This window comes from Acomys minous (assembly GCF_964271855.1).
Source record: "Acomys minous genome assembly, chromosome: 9".
NCBI lineage: Eukaryota > Metazoa > Chordata > Mammalia > Rodentia > Muridae > Acomys > Acomys minous.
In genome coordinates, this window is record NC_140490.1 from 55790778 (window position 1) to 55808559 (window position 17782).

Below are 17782 nucleotides of genomic sequence, written 5' to 3' on the forward strand. Positions count from 1 at the left end.
CCCTATGTAGCAGAGTAACACCTTGAACTTGAGATCCTCCAGTCTCCATCAGTCAAGGGCTCATATTATAGATATGTCCTCCCATGCCAGCCTTCCTGCACTCTTTAAACTATTTATAGAGTAGTAGACTGACCTAGGAGATAGGAGTGATGACCCGGGATGGCCTTGCCTATGCCATGAAGTTATAAAGGAGATAGATGCCTTCAAATGATGCATTACATTTATTTTATCATTCAGGTAATCCTCAGAAATATCAGGCTGTGATCACATATCTTCTAATTAATGATTTCTAAAAGTAACATTTTATTTAACTTATTAAGGATATGTTTTTAAAAAAAAACACTCAGAAAATCTACAGACATGATCTAAGTTTCAAGGGTCCACAGCAGACGGGCGTGGTGGCACACACACCTGTAATCCCAGCATTTGGGAGGCAGAGGCAGGCAGATCGATGTGAGTTCAAGGCCAACCTGGTCTACAAAGCAAGTCCAGGACAGCCCAGGCGACACAGAGAAACCCTGTCTTGAGAAAAAAAAAGAAAAAGAAAAACAAAAGTCCACATGTTTCTTAATCTGTGGGTCATAAACCCTTTGGGGAATCAAACAACCCTTTTACACGGGTTGCCTAAGATCACTTGCATATCAGATATTTGCATTACGAATCGTAACACTTATGAAGTAAGAACAGAAATAATTGTATGGCTGGGGGTCGCCACACCATGAAGCGCTGTATTAAGGGGTCGCAGCATTAGGAAGGTTGAGAACCACGCTCCACAGGATATTCCTACAACTTGCTAAAACACTAAATACAGAAAGCCCCTCCCATTTAGAAGTGTTGAGAACCAGAGGAACATCAAGTCTTCTGTGACAGGCAGAATAACGCAGTGCTCCCTCCTTTCATAAAGAAGTCTTCACCTTAATCCCTGGAACCTGTGAGTAGATTACCCAAGAGAACCAGGGAGACCACAGTGGCTGAGCTAAGTGACGGGCAAGGCGGAGAGCTGCCTATGTTATGTAGTCATCCTGGTTAACACACAGGCTCTTATAAGGGGGAAGTAGGGGGTCTATGGAAAGGATGCGATGGCCGATGGCCGTGGTAGAGTGGAAAGAGGCAGGGAGGTTAGAAGATGCCCACTGCTGGATTTTCTAAATAATGAGGGTTGAACGGTGAAGCTCTTGTACTCCAGGCAAGTGCTCCACCCATGAGCTACCTCCCCAGTCCTACACTGCTAGATTTGAACATAAAGCAGCCATGAACCATCGACCAAGGGACACAAGTGACTGTCAGAAACTGGAAAAAAAAAATATATATATATATATATATAAGGGCTGTGGACTCTTTCCCAGAGACTCCAGAAGGAACAGAGCCTGCTGCAACCTTGATCTTGACTGATGAACTCCCGTCTACTGAACTGAAAAAGAATACATTTGGGGGGCTGGAGAGATGGCTCAGTGGTTGCGAGCGCCGCCTGCTCTTCTGGAGGTCCTGGGTTCAGTTCCCAGCAACCACATGGTGGCTCACAACCATCTATAATGTGATCTGATGCCCTCTTCTGCAGATAAAGCACTCATATGCAATAAATAAAATAAATAAATCTTAAAAAAAAAAGAATACACTTGGGTGTCTTAGTCACGGAAGTCTTTGGTAATTTGTCCCAACTGCTATCCGTTGTGTGCTAAAAGCAAGTCAAAGTGAGGAGCTAACAGCGAAACCCAAGAATTAGGCTGTTTCCTTGACAGATGCTGTGGACACATGGTAAGAAATGCATGGTAGCTGATGTGTGCTCTAATGTCCCACTGTCACTGTATCAGTCAAGATAACCTAGCTGAACTAGGAGAGGCCGTTTGCTGTGTCTGTGGCTTTCTACGTAGTGGTGGCGATTCTTGGTGTTAGCACGCACACACACACACACACACACACACACTCCTAGCTCCTCAGGAGGCTAAGGATGGATAACTGCTTGACTAAGAAGAGTTGAAAAGAAGTCTGGAAACACAGCACGACCCTGACTCCATAAGGAAGGGCACAGAGCATTCATTGCTCAGTAATGGATGTTTTGATGAATATGCACAAGGTCCTGTTTCTGTCCCCAGCCTTGTAATAATCATCATGCGAAGCCGTCATCGTTGTCATCGTAATTGTCATGGTAGTCCGCCATCACCGTGGCCACCACCCTGAGGCAGTAGGGGATGAGAATGGTCATATAAACAGAGTTCCCTCTCTGAGAAACTTGAACTTTCGGAGGATGACCCTACAACCCTGAGCTCATTAGCACCCTTCAGGGCAGCCAACACTTGTAACCAATGGCAGCTGGAGATGAGATAGCCTAATGACTGGGGAAACTGAAGCCTTCAAGTCTCAAGGGTGGGCCATGCCAGAGCAGTCTGATGTTGTAATACATTTTACAAGGCATAATGACCGCATCAGGCCAAGCAGTCTTTCCTTCTCTTATCATTTCTGTATGTTATCATACTGAAATGATATCACAAGAGGGGAATAGGGAGGAAGATGACAAAAAAGAGACAAAACTCAGTTGGTGATAGTGGTGTGTAGGGGGGGGTTGAGACAGGGTTTTTCAAACTTACCAGAAGCTTTGAAATACTGAGAACAGACATGGCCGTGGAATCAACTGCCTACGTATAGTCGGTAAGCACATCTTAATGCTACAGATAAGTGTCTATAGATAGATAAGTGTCTATAGATAAATGAAGGCACAAATAGAAGCCTCCAGCCATCGGCTGCCAAGGTCACTAGCTATACATGCACAAAGTCAATAAGTGTGGTCCTTCTATGTCATCAAGACTACACCATAGACGTTACACAGAGCATACAGCATACTATGTTTTAGCATCAGAGAAAGGAAAAAACAGGAGACCAAGCAGGAGTTGACACGGCACACAGGCTGCTTGGTTCACGATTTTCTCACGTTCTTACTCAAAATTATAGATTATTTTTAAATGAGAGTAAGTAAGAAAGAGAAAAGTTCTCCTGTCACCTCCAGAAAAGGGCAGCTGTAGTCTTGTGTATGGAAAAAAAAAAAGTTTACAATGAAGAAGGCAGATGTAACTTGAGACTCTTTTTTCCCCAAAGCCTTTCCACACTCAATTCTGACCCCTCCATCTGCTTGAGCTGGACACACAGAGCTGGCCCTGCTCACACCCAGCTTGTGCTGGAAGACAGGGAAGACACATGGACACAGCCTGTTGAGCCTTGCCTGTGCCCCCAATGTCCTAGAACAACACTCTCCTGCTGCGAGCTCCCTGGCAGGGCAGGGCTGTTTTTCACCATTTCTGAAGACCGGGCCTTCACTCAACAGCTGTGTTTGTTTACAGGCCTAGAAAAGAGCACAAGACTCATTGGCTTGATCCAGCAGAGTTTCCCTTCTGGCATTTCCCCCTCTAGACTACACAATATATTAGTCTATGTAGCCGAGTTTATAATTCGCCATCAACGGGAGCCAACAGGGTGGAAAGACAGAAGGCTGCCATGTCTAGGAATCTGGTATTATTTACTTAAAATGCTATAGACAGATTTTTTTTTCCTTTCAGCAGGGCCAAGGGCCACACCTATACTCACCATCCGCACCTGTCCTTTGTTTACTATTGGTGGTGTGCCCACCTTTCACACACTGGGGACAACCCAGTAACAGTGAACACGTATGTCAGGGACCACAAACCACGTTTTTTATATCCCATATATGATTCCTGGTGGAAAATAGCTTTGAACATGAAAGCAACTGCCCTTTCTCACTTAAAGTGACATAGGATGAGGTAAAAGCAGGGGCATGAAGGAAAATGGGGCTACTTCCCTCAGGTCTCTAGTGAGGAAAATCCTTGTGTTTTCTTTTGGTTTTGGTGTCCAATTCCCACAAGGATGCCTTCTCCCCAATGCTTTAAAATAAAAATAAGAGAACTATTCTTTATAAAAATAAAAGGCTTAACTTTGGGTTCTTTTTTTTAATGACTTCATTTTTTTTCTTTCAAAACAGGATTTTTCTGTGTTGCCTTGGCTGTCCTGAAACTCCCTCTGTAGATCATGCTAGCCTCCAGCTCAGAGATCCACCAGCCTCTACCTCCTGAATGCTGAGATTAAAGGCATGTGCCACCACTGACGGGGACTTTGTTTTGTTTTGTTTTGTTTTGTTTTTTTAAGGACTGCTAAGAGTCTTCTTGTAAAATAAAGGCATATCTTATGCTTTTGAGATCTCTATGTATTCTTCTTTCTCCCTTGGAGCTGGCCACAAACACCAGAGATTGAACATACACACACACTGGAAAAGTTTCTCCAGGTTCAAAACTCACTTTAGAGATGTATACTTAGTACTTCAACACCCAAGCATCTAAAAACTGAACCTGTGTGTCCAAGGCTTTCAGAATCCTCAGTGTTTCTGCTGAGCAGAGTGTGGGGATGTGCAGAGTCATAGCAGCAGTCCAGGGGTCAGGCAGAACACAGGGTCTAAACTGCACAGTCACACTGAATGGCTGTGTGAAAGGCTCCCAGCATGCCCTGACTTCAAAGTGCATCTCAGCTGCACGTACTTCTAGGTCACATGTGGCTTCTTCACCAAGCCAGCATGTTATTGCCTAATCCCCTAGAGAAGAACTGTGACTGCATGGATGCGCAACACATGTGTTGATAGGACAAATTACAGGCTGGGTATGCCTTATCCGAAATGTTTGTGACCAGAAATGTTTCCAAGTTTGGATTTTTCCCAATTTTGCAAATTTATAACATATATACATATTTCTGTATATATTTGTGTATATATACATATATACATACATACATATATACATATATATACACACAAAATGAAATTTCTTATGAATGAGACCCAGGTCTTCACCAGAGACTTATTTATGTTTCCTGTATATTTGATACATATTGCTGAAGGGACAGTCTTCAGTGCGTTTTGACCCTGCCTTTCACACTAGGCCACGTATGGAATTTTCCACTTGTGTCTCCATGTGGATGTTCAAAACATTTTGGATTTTTGGAAGAATCTGGATTTCTGATTTTCCGATTAGGGATGTTCAACCTGTAGGGCCACTGGAAAGTTACTTAAGAGATGTGGACAGACACAGTAGGACATGCACATGGTCACATTTCCTAAGCACGCCAGAATCTGAGAAAAGACGCCTCCATGCCCAGAGCTAGGAAGAAAATCAGGAAGCTGTGAAATAAGACCGAGGCTTACATTTCCATAGAATTTATCAGCTGTTTTATTAGCTAGCACTTAGAATATAATGATGTTGTCCATTTTTCTTTTGCATTTCTTATTGCTCCCAATATGCTGTAAAACGATAGGAGGGCAATGCTTACTTCACCACACCTTGGCTTGGAAATAACAGGTGTATGAGATAATTCATTACTGAGGCAAAGGTCTACCCAAGAAGTCTCTGGCTGGACCTGGATGTTCCCTTGGAAAAACAGCATTGACACATAAACCGTCTCATCTTAAAAAGGAGAAACTTCTTCCTATGCCACACCCAAGCTAAGCAAGACACAGGCCCCACCCCATCCCCCAAAAGTTACAAGCAAATGAAAAGCAAACAATGACAAAGAATCGAATTACAAAGGGAATGCAAACAGAACACTAAGACTTGGAGAAACAAGACGCTGGGGTCTACTGTAAAGATGTCAGGAAAGAATTAGCTCCCATTTAAGGTTAAAGGTTGGCCAAGAGCCAGTGTGAAAACACACCTAAGACAGTGAGAGACAGCCACACACAGGCAGTGTGCTCAACTTAAATATTTCAGTGTCTCCTCAAGAACTGGTGACTCTGTGAAACAGCAATGGGGTGACTAGGGCTGTATCTGCAGTCCCCTAACTATATTGTAAAATTCCTGCGCTGTTAAACTGATCACACTAAGGCTATTACGAGACAGGCACATGCCTGCAGCCTTAAAGAAAGAGATGCACTTAAAACAGTATGCTAAGATAATATATCCACTGCCCAGTGATGGTGGGGCATTTGACTGGAAACTTACTATCATGACCAGCCAAGCTGAAGGTCAGAATGTTTTGATTGTCAAACAGGTTGTACATGATGCAAATACATGACTTCAGACGTGACTTCACGAACATTTGGGTAACAGTAGTCTGACTCATAAACTCCAGCACAGTCTAATGAAACAGCTGTGTATATAAGTAACCAAAGTTAGTCCTAGAGAAGTGCTAGATAGAAAAGCACAAAACTCCAGGATAAAGTTTAGGCCTTGAGGAGAATACTGTGTCACACTAAAGCTTTATGCTATACAGCTACAAGGCAGGTGCAAATCCACTTTTCAAACAAGATGTGCCACTGCTGTTCAGACTGGGCAGGGATGGGGTTAATCATGAGAAAAATAAATGTATAGAGGCTTAAACTTGACAAAGTCAGCTGGGAACATTCTACCCACTGCAGCACTGGGCAAAGGGAAGGCACTTGGGGGGGGCCCCACAAGACAGCAGTATTTACTTCAGAGAACTGTGTGTGCATACATGTGGTATGTGCACATGTATGCATGTACATGTACAAGTACGTGTATGAGGGTGTGTGTGTGTGTGTGTGTGTGTGTGTGTGTGTGTGTGTGTGTGTGTGTTCCTTGGTTGCCCTCTAATTTACTTTTTGAGAGGCAGGGTCTCTCACAAACCTGGAACTCCTTAGTCAGCTAGACCATTTGGCCAGCAAGGCCAAGGGATCCCCTTCTCTGCCTCCCCAGTGCTGGGATTACAGGTATCCACTGCCATGCCTGGTTTTACGCAATGAACGCTGGAAGTCTGAGCCCAGGTTTTCATATTTGTGTTACTTTACTGACTAGCATCTCACCAGGCCATTCAGAGAACTTTCTTGAAATCTCCAAGACTGATTTTCATTTTATCCACCAGACCCTCCATTTGACATGCAAGGTCACACCATCCAGGACAATGAGGCACCTTGCCCAAAGTCACCCCGCAACAAAAGTTAAGGTGGAAAAGACTCCTCCTCACCCGCTGACATCTCTTCTCATCCATGAGCAGATTGACAAGGATACTCTGGAAATGAGCCAAAATAAGTTACAATTCTACATTTTGTTCAATTTCATGAGTTTATCATGCCAGATATTTTTAAGGTTTCACGTTTTAAAATTAATGGAAAGCTGAGAGAGGTGATAAACATCTAAAATCCCAGCACTTTAAAGCTTGAGACAGGAGGAGTGCCAAGAGTCAAGGCCAGCCTGGGCTAACAGTACCACACCAGCCAAGATCACATATAAGACCCTATCTCAAAGAAAACAAAATCAAGGATTTTTTTTTTAAATATTGCTTATTTCTTAAAAGCACTCAAGCTATTTACTTGTTTTGTATTTTAGATTCACATTTTTTGAAACAGTTTTACTATGTAGCCCATGATTGCCTGAAACTTCCACTGTAGTATAGGCTGGCCTCGAGTTAGAGCACCTACCTCCTGCCTCAGCTCTTCCAAGCGCTAGGGTTACAGGTGTCCATGGGTTATATGTACTCAGCCATGAAAGTCTTTGAAATCTGGATGGAGCCAGGAATGGTAGCACCTGCCTATAGTGGCCGCTTAGCAATACTGACCCATTGGTATCAATCCCCAGCACTACAAAAAATAAACAATAAAGCAGAATAAAAGATCTACTTAGTCTTACATGTGTCCATAACTTAAAACTCAAGGCAGAGGCTGGGCCAAAGGTCAGAGGTCAGAGGCAGAAGATTTGATTTCATGTGCTTCACTGATGACGCAACAGGGATCCAGAAATGTCATGTAACTCCAAGGTCACCAGTTCGTTAATGACAAAACAAGGACTAACCAGTATGCTTGGGATTTCAATATGCTATGTAGTGGGTGAGTGGGAAGACACAAGTTCTAACTGCCCACAGTTCAGGTGCATTTTTTTTTCACCCATATCTTTGCAGGTCTCCTCACAGTCATTCAAGGATGGTACAATTCTGTCTTCCAGGGACACTGAGCTCCTGATATGATTCGATGCTATCATAACTGTCAGGCACACTTCTACAGAATGTGGTCCTTACAGGACGTGCAACTGCAAGGACTATCTACTGACTAAATGTCAAGTCTCCAGACTATCACCCAGAAAGACACCCAAAGCAGGCTTTCTTTGTACTACGTAGCCATTCAGAAGAGAATTCTGGCATTGTGGCAGACAAGACAGACACAAACAAGAGTAAGAAGCAGCCTGCCCTCAGCGGCTCTCAGGCTGTGGGAAACCCATTGGGGAACATGGACCATCCGCATCAGCCTTACAGGAGCACTTCAGTTCCACTCTGGCCACATCGTCTCCCCTCAATAACAAGGGCATCTGTGTAGGAAGTGACAAGACGGAGGAGAGGACCCTCGTTCATCGCAGATGCACATGAGCACATGAAAGGAGGGTGGAGGGGAGGGATGGTGTTTGTGGTCATGTCCAAGAAAAGTCAAGATGGCGAGTAGTAAGATGTCACTAGAGATGACACCAGGCATCCTCTTCAGGTGGCATGTTGGGCCAACTGCCCCTGTAAGTGACCTCTCTGAAGCATCATTAAGCTTCACTCTTCAGCCACCACCACTACAGCTACATGACAGAAGTTAAAGTGAACATATAAGATGCCACAGGGTACTGCAAGAAGAGAGTGGCCCTGTTTATCTTGTTTTAGATGGTTTAGGTGGTTGCAAACCCTAATTATCAGTATGATTTTTTTCTAAAACATGGATCTAGCAAGGTCCTGCAAGGCCCTAACAGAAGCCTGGATGAATATCTCTGGGCTTTTTTGTTTTGTTTTGTTTTGTTCTGCTCAAGACAGGCTTTCTGTACAGTCCTGGCTGTCCTGGAACTTGCTCTGTAGACCAGGCTGGTCTCAAACTCTGAGATCCTCATACCTCTGTCTCCCAAGATCTGGGACTAAAGGTGTGCACCACCACTCCCAGCTGAATGTCCTTGGCCTTTAATAAAGTGCCTGGTGTTGAATATTAAGCCAAATTTCACTGACTCAATTCCCTTTCATCTTGAGGGAGGATCTGCCTGCAGAACTGGCACGTTGCTCATCCAAGTGTGGCGGCCACCCAACCTGAAACCTACACTCTCAGTGACTTCACAAAGACACTAGACAGTGGGGCTGGGGTGTGGCTCAGTAGTGGGAGTCCTGGGCTCCATCCCAGCACCAGATAAAAAGGAAAACGGCGGGGGATAGAGGAGGATCCTGTGCAGACTGTGACAGGCTGAGCTCTAACTCCATACAGTAAAAAGAATGAAACATTCATGAAAATGGCATCTGTCTACCTGGTTCTCTTCCCAGGCAATGGTGCCCTTCTCCACCAGCAGGAGTATAATTTACAATGATTCATTATTCCAAAACTTTGATCTAGAAAAGGAGTCATAGCTGGGAAGGGCATCACCACCAAAGAAAACCCGTGCAGAGCATCTGAGGCAGGACTCTTAGCATACATGAACTTTTGACAGGGTCTACATTGGCGGAGCTAAGGAGGCGACCAGCAGTTATGACTAAGGGCCATGGAGGGAGGAGAGAGAGGAGGAATGCTAGACGCGATATCCGCCCTGCTCTGAAGTTCAGGGATATCTGGGGGCCTGCAAAAATCAGACATTCCTGCTGTGGGGAGATGAAGCTTAGGGTACATTGTGTAACACAGAAAACACCGACCGATTACTGGGTGGGGTGTGGAGACACAAGGAGAGATCTGGAAAGGAAGCAGACTACGTATCTGAAGCTAGTCTCATTGCAGCGCAAGACGTTTCTTTATCTAAGGATCAAATGAAGGCTGGGACTCACAGGCACTACATGTGTCGGGTTGAACAGCGGCCTTCCATGACCCATGTCCTTTCCAGAATCTCAGAACATGGCATGACTCAAAAACATCATAGATAGAATCAGTTACGATGAGGCCATTCTAGAAGGAGGTGGACCCTTGATCCAACATCATAAAGACCCTTTCATGAAAAGAGACATAGAAATGGGCCCAGGAAAGGCAGTGACAAGAGAGGTGGAGACTGAAGTGATGCTCCTTCACACATGACAAGGATTGACAGTCCCATGGGAGGCAAGGAGAATACTATACATTCTGTCTCTGTCTCTGGGCCCCTGTGGCTCCACTGCCCATGCCCATTCACACAGCCTGCCTGCCAGGCACATTTACCAGGGACCGCGAGGGTGTTTTGTGTTTTGTTTTGTTTTGTTTTACTTCCTCTTGTGTTCTAAGCCCTCCATCTTTGATGAGAAAAGATCAGTGGGTAGCTGGGATAAAGTTACTCATGTCAGAGAGAACAGGAATCACCAGCGACCACTGGATCAATTAAAGAGCAGGTGGGGGAGGGGGGTTGCTGGAGAGATGGCTCAGAGGTTAAGAGCACCGAATGCTCTTCCAGAGGTCTTGAGTTCAATTCCCAGCCACCACATAGTGGCTCACAACCATCAATAATGTAATCTGATGCCCTCTTCTGGCTTGTAGGTGTACATGCAGGCAAAGCACTATATACATAGTAAATAAATAAATCTGAAGAAGAAGAAGAAGAAGAAGAAGAAGAAGAAGAAGAAGAAGAAGAAGAAGAAGAAGAAGAAGAAGAAGAAGAAGAAGGAGAAGAAGAAGAAGAAGGAGAAGAAGAAGAAGGAGGAGAAATATTTTTAAAAAAAGAGAGAGCAGGTAGGTGGCTGACTGAGGTCTGGGCTAGCTAGCTTTAACTATGGTTGCTTAAAATGCTCTGAAAGTTTTTTTAGTATCTAAAACTACTTTGGACTCAAATCAGAAAAAAAAATTAAGATCAGTAGCACTCTTAGCGTATGTGATAGGGAAATGGTGCTGATCTGTGCTTGCCTGTTTCTGTTGCACCATCAAAGCTGACGCTAGGCTGACAATGTTCCGGTCTCTTGAGGTAGATGGAGCTGTTTGCCATGCCCGGTGGATAATATCATGGCAATTCTTTGGCCCTACAGAAGGTGCCAATCGGTAAAGAAGAAAGTATGAAGTGGGATGGTGGGAAGAACATGTGTGTTGCATTCTGTGTAGTTATTCTGCATCTACATTCAAACCACCACCACCACAGCCCTGCAAGGACGGCTGTAGGCAGAACCAAGTCCACAGCCCGCCCTTGTTCACTGGCTGCTTCCTCTACTTCATGATGCCACCTCCTGGTACAATGATTATCCAGGAGTACTGCAAGCGCTTTCTTGAAGCCATCTATTTCTTGCATGTTAAGTTAAATAGTCGTTCAATTCTTCTCTTAAAGAGAAAAACTAGGGCTAGCTGGCAAGGTGGCCCCATGGGTAAAGGTGCCTGGTGTCAAGTCTGACAACCTAAGATCAATACCCTGGATCCATATGGTAGAATAAATAAACTGATTCCTGCAAGTCGTCCTCTGACCTCCACACACACTGTGGCGCGCGCGCGCGCGCACACACACACACACACACACACACACACACACACACACACGTGCATAAATACATAAACTATAAGTAAAAATGTAATGAAAAACATATTGAATCCCATAATGAAAACCTATTTAGGACACCAGATGGTTCTACCTACAAATCCTTCCATTAGGATTCGCTGCGGTTTGAACACGGCTTGACCCAGGAATACTCATGTTTTGAGCCTCATTTGCCCGCTGTCATAGCATTGAATTTGGAGGGCCTGCCTTTAAAAGATGCTTGGAAGCACCAAGAATCCACCCTCATGAATGGACCCAGGTGCTTTTTCAGAGTCAGGGTTAGTACTCCTAAGATTGGGCTAGGCATACAAATCAAAGATTTATTGATAGCAATTCATAAAGAAATTTATTTTAAATTAAGTCTTTAGTATGCACATACCCTTATCATTTACTGAAGACAAAAGCAATTTGCACGCTAATGAGGTGGAAGTGTTTGTTTTTATACAAAGAACTAATTCTTCAGCAGGGAGGTCAGGGAGATATAAGTGAAAGGCACACTACTAAAACATACTTTGTTTGAAAACGCCAGAAAAATATCTAATACTTTATGTGCTATTTTAAAATCTTAAGAGTTTAAATAAACACAGAACTCTTGGCTGAAAGATACCACAGGACACAGGGCTTTCCTGTTTGTCAAAAATGTATCAATATTTTGATTTTACAATTATATTTTGATTGTATATGAGAATTACACATCACATGAACACACTACGAAATGGCAGAAATATGGTTAGAGTCACCTCAGAAACCATTGGGAATTCTTCCTATTCTCCGGCCAAAATTATTCTCACTTTTTTCTTTTATAAAAATATTTATACATTTATGTATATACACATCAGAAGGGAGAATCAGATCCCATCATAGATGGTTGTGAGCCGCCATGTGGTTGCTGGAAACTGACCTCAGGACCTCTGGAAGAACAGACAGTGCTCTTAACCACTGAGCCATCTCTCCAGCCCCTTAGTCTCACTTTTTCTTTTAAATGAATCTCAAGTCAGCAACTCAGACAGCAATTTTTAAGATCAAGCATTCTAACACAATGTAACTCAAAAGTGGTGCTAATTTGATACTTGCATGCTGAGGACTGACGGGAGAAAAATACGAAGTTTTTGTTTTATATCATTACATCCTTACGTTTCGGCAATCCAGAAAACTTAAGTGTGCACAGTAAAGGCACTGCGATTCATAACAGGAAACAGTCAGGAATCTGAGCTAATGGGTTTCTGTGTTTCTAGCAGCTTCGCCAGTGTTGTGCAGTACACCACCGGGTGTGCTGTGTGTTCGAAACCAAGACTACAGCGAAGTCATGCGATGCAACATGGGCGGACACTGCCAGGAACTCCACACTGGCTTTACACATTTGGTTTAAAATTTAAATTTCTGCACGCTGCACTTTCAGAAACCTTTCATCTTTGTCAAAAGAGCTGCGACTCCCACACACGTTGAGTCACTCGACCCCGTATGGGGGTCACAACCCTCAGTTTCAGAAGTTGATTAAAGAGTTAGATGTTCTAGAGGGATAAAGGGTTTTCTCAGCTGAGCAGAAAAGCTATGAAATACCACAGTCCAAAATGTTAGCGTCTTCACCAAGCAGTGCTAAGCATTACGTAACTGCTATGTGTCTAAACTGCTGACATACACGACTGCCACCCTGAGACCCTGAGGTGAGGTCTGAGGTGAGGTGATGCAGGTGACATTCGAAGTGACACTTCAACCACTCTGCGTCACTGGCATGGCTCAGGGGTCCACATGAGCCTTCCTGAAAAGCAATGTCACTTGAGTAACCAAGAAAAAGTGTCTTACGTTATATTACAGCTTTATAAAGTAAAAAAAAAAAAAAAAAAAAAAAAACTTGCATCTTCCAAAGGAGAAGTCCGGGTACCTTCTGATGGCCAGCTTGTCAGTAGCTGGTGACTGAAGTAACTCTTCTAGAAAGAAACCATGTCTAACTCTGTGACCATCAAAGCTCTTAGCATGCAATGACTGCTCCGCAGAGACCTGTAAACATGATTTAATAATGTATCTATGCACTCCAGAGTGCCAGATCCTCCCAGTCTTCCCAGGGATGCAGAGACAAAGAATCTATGCAGCAATCCAAATGTATACTCTGAAATATCTGCCATTCGGCTCGCGTCTCTTAAAACACAAGTACTATTTTCTAGAAGTAACAGATAAGTAAAGGAACGCTTAAGTTGCCAAAGGTTCATTTCTTAAGAGCTGGATTTTTTTTTTTTTTGGAAGTTTCCAATTAAAATGCTTACCACGTCTACTATGTTTTAGTTAGGCAGCCCCACGGGGCTGATCTGAGCTCTGCGTCTTGAGCCAGAGGAACGGACTTTGCAACTCTCAAGCCAGTTTCTTCTTTAACCAATTCGGCAGTGTGATTGGCTGTGCCTGCAGGTAGCCCAGTAAGCACGGTTGGTAAAAAATATTCATGTTTATTGTGTTGGTTTCCACCTAAGCAACAGTGGGAGGGAGGCAATGCCACTTGGTCAAGTCTGCCGTTCGGCTACATCAAAGGCCAGAGCTTAATGTGGCTGAGAAGAGAGTAGTCCAGACACAGTCACAGCTTTGGATCATGGCCAGCAAGAAGGAGGCTGCAAACGTCAGCCCTCCTCCAGACGCGGGTCAGCAGCATCCCGTGAGGCTCCTCCACCCTCACAGCTCAGGCAGCTGAGGGGAGAAGCGAGGTGGAGGGAAGTCAACTGTGGACATCTCAGAAGTGGGGCAGAGGTGGAGGAAGGAGGTCACCTGACACTTCACCCCAAAGTATTTGATGGCCACGGAAACCAGACTTGAAAAGAAACAGTAGCCAAGTTATTTTAAAAATTGCCATCTTTAATCTTTCAAATAAAGAATGTTCGCTTTGTGTTCTTAAGATGAGGGAATGAAAAGTCAAAGGGGCTTTTGATTAAAAATAAAATAAAATAAAATAAAGAATTCATGTTCCAGAACCCACTGGGGGAAAAAGATCTCAAATATACCTACTCAAGGCCACTATATTTTACAGTTGACTACATTTTTAAAAGGCAGGTAAAACACAAGTGAACTGCCCAAGAAAAATAAAAAAGTTATTGTTTCAAAAGCTACTGTGGGAATCCCAAGCTGTATCACTGCACTGTGAGACTTTTAGAAACTCAAAAAAGCAAAAGGCCAACTCAGCTTTCAGTTTCAGAACCCCCTGCTTCCTCATCCTGCCCTTATCATTTCCGAATGATATACGTCCAAACACGTTTGTGTATTGCCACCCGCTGCAGCACAGAGGTCCTTCATCTGTGGCCCTTCCCCTCCAAACCACATTCTCCAATAATGAATGTAGCCTTGGGGTTTTAGCATCATTGAGACCCCACCCAGGCAGCTAGCACATAGTAGACTGTCAATATTTAACTGGAATAGGGCGTATTAAATATTTAAACTGCTAGCTATGGTTTGGATCTGAAATGTTCTCCAAAGGACCATATATATACGAGGAGCACTAAAGTGACTGACTCAGCATTGTATTTGAGTGTGTGTGTGTGTGTATGTGTGTGTGTGTGTGTGTGTGTGTGTGTGTGTTTTGCCAATTGCCAACATATGTATTTTTTAAATATATTATAATTTATTCATATTACATCTAAATTTTTATCCCATCCCTTGGATCCTCCCATTCCTCCTTCCCTTCCATTTTCCCCTTACTCTCCTCCCCTATGACTGTGACTGAGGGGGACCTCCTCTCCCTGTACATGCTCATAGGGTATCAAGTCTCTTCTTGGTAGCCTGCTATCCTTCCTCTGAGTGCCACCAGGTCTCCCCATCCAGGGGACATGGTCAAATAGGAGACACCAGAGTTTGTGTGAAAGTCAGTCCCCACTCTCCACTCAACTGTGGAGAATGTCCTGTCCATTGGCTAGATCTGGGTAGGGGTTTGAGGTTTACTGCATGTATTATCCTTGGCTGGTGCCGTAGTTTTATATATATACTTTTAAATGTATATAATACATATATACACTTTTCAACGTGTGTGTGTGTGTGTGTGTGTGTGTGTGTGTGTGTGTGTGTGTAACAAAAATAAATGACAAAGTGTCCCATGAGAGGGGGACATTGGAGGAATTGGAGGGAAGAGAAAGAGGGTGAAAGTGGTGAAATTATGGTTTAATTGTTTTTCATAACACATTATACTATATCCACATGTACAACACAGGGTAACATGTAGAAATAAGAAAAGCTAAACGTTAAGGGATGAGAAAAAACTGAGTGCAGATAACTGACAAGCATTATGAAGATGTTATAAAGAAGTGCTTTTCTAATTCTTCCTAACTGCCATAGACATTTTGGTGGTGGGCGAATGTAAAAATATATATTTGAAGGCAGGCTTAGGAGTGCATGCCCTCAGTCCCAGCAATCAGTGGGGCAAAGGCAGGCAAGATCTCTGTGAGTTTGAGGCAAGCCTGGACTGGTCATCCAAGGAAATGCTGTCTCAAATCAGATTTGGTAGTAAAAGTTTAAGTCCAACGTGAAGCTCCAGAATTTCTGTTCTGAATGTCTTTTTTATTCTTGTATAGATACCTGTAGAAATGTACAGAATTTGACTCTGGTTAATTTGGGGGGGGGCGTGGTTACTTGCAACTTCTTATGAAAGTTTGTAAAATGTAATAAAAACTGAAATAAACAAACATTTTAGATGGGTGTTGGTGGCACACGCCTCTAACCCCAGCACTTGGAAGGCAGAGAGGCAGGCAGATCTCTGTGAGTTCGAGGCCAGCCTGGTCTACAAAGTGGGCTCCAGGACAGCCAGAAACCCTGTCTTGAAAAACGAAACAAAACAAAAGAGAGGTTTTTTTTTTAAACAATAACAACAACAAAAAAGAAGTGAGGACTAGGAGAAAGAAGTTACATAGACATGCTGTGCCCTTACACTGAGTCTTGGGCCCCTGGAGTCTTTTCAACTCCTAGGTAGCCATGCGATGAACACGCTGCCTCAATTACAGCCCAAAGCAAAAGCTAACTGACCAGAACTGAAGTCCATGCCACTGTGGGCCACAATAATCCTTTCCCTCTTTTTAATTTATGAATGCTGGGGGTATTGCAAATGATCGTGTTCTGGGGGGTGGGGACTGGGGGTTCTGGGGGGGGCAGGGGGCATTCTTTAGAGAATGCAGAGAGATTGCTGACTGTCCAGCCACAGCAATGAGAACAGAAACTAATGCAAACATAAGCAGTATAGAAACAAGAACAAGCAGGAAAGGGAGTGGGAAAGATACAGTGTGGTTAAGATGGGTTCACTAGTGTAGTAGGTTGGTTGGTTGGTTTTTGTTTTTGCTTACAAGAAGCAACTTAAGAGAAGAATTACATGGGCTGGAGAGAAGGCTCAGAGGCCAAGAGCACTGGCTGCTCTTCCAAAGGTTCTGAGTTCAATTCCCAGCAACCACATGGTGGCTCCCAACTATCTATAATGAGATCTGATGCTATCTTCTGGTGTGCATGCAGGCAAAACACTGTGTATATATGATAAATAAATAAACCTTAAAAAAAAAAAGAGCCCAGGGGTCCCGCTCGAACCAAGGCACCAGCCAAGGACAATACAGGTGGTAAACTTTAAACCCCTACCCAGATCTAGCCAATGGACAGAACATTCTCCACAGTTGAGTGGAGAGTGGGGTCTGACTTTCACACGAACTCTGGTGCCTCATATTTGACCACATCCCCTGGAGGGGGAGACCTGGTGGCAGGTTACCAAGAAGAGACTTGATACCCTATGAGCATATACAGGGGGAGGAAATCCCCCTCAGGAACAGTCATAGGGGAGGGGAATAAGGGGGAAGTGGGAGGGAGGGAAGAATGGGAGGATACAAGGGATGGGATAATCATTGAGATGTAACAAGAATAAAGTAATAAAAAATTTTAAAAAAAGAGAGAGAAGAATTACTCTGGCTCGTTTTGAGGGGCCGGAGGCTGCCATGACAGGAAAGAATGGGGACAGGAACGTGAGGCAGCTGGTCATGTGTACCCACATTCAGGAAGCAGGAAAAGGGATCTCTGGTGCTCAGCTCCCCTTTCCCCCTTTTTCCACTCAGCCCATTGGGTGGTGCTACGGCCCGACCACATTCAGGGTTGGCCTCCCTCTCCCAGGGCATTACTGGGACACAACTCTGGAAACACCTCAGGGACATGCGGAACCTTGGGCCTCAGTAATGACCTAGGCATGCCTTAATCTAATCAAGTTGACAGAATGAACCACCATATGGGCAGAGGCATATCCGGCGACCAATAGAGGTCTTTAAAGCCTGCAGAAGTATGTCATCCAGCAAGGGTCCCAATCTTCATCAGGTTAGACAAAAGCTGATTAGAAAACACTGAGCTTCAAGTTCCAAAGAGCT

The 17782-nt window shown here is 43.9% G+C and overlaps 1 protein-coding gene and 1 long non-coding RNA gene across 2 annotated transcripts in view; one reads left to right on the plus strand and one right to left on the minus strand.

Annotated features, from left to right (window-relative positions):
- Positions 1-17782, minus strand: part of BMP6 (bone morphogenetic protein 6) — a 155026-nt gene that overhangs the window by 109831 nt on the left and 27413 nt on the right. The gene's annotated exons all lie outside the window — the stretch shown is intronic.
- Positions 9795-10507, plus strand: LOC311604891. Its single transcript, XR_014781724.1, has 2 exons — positions 9795-10039; positions 10448-10507. It is a non-coding gene; the product is annotated as an uncharacterized lncRNA (long non-coding RNA).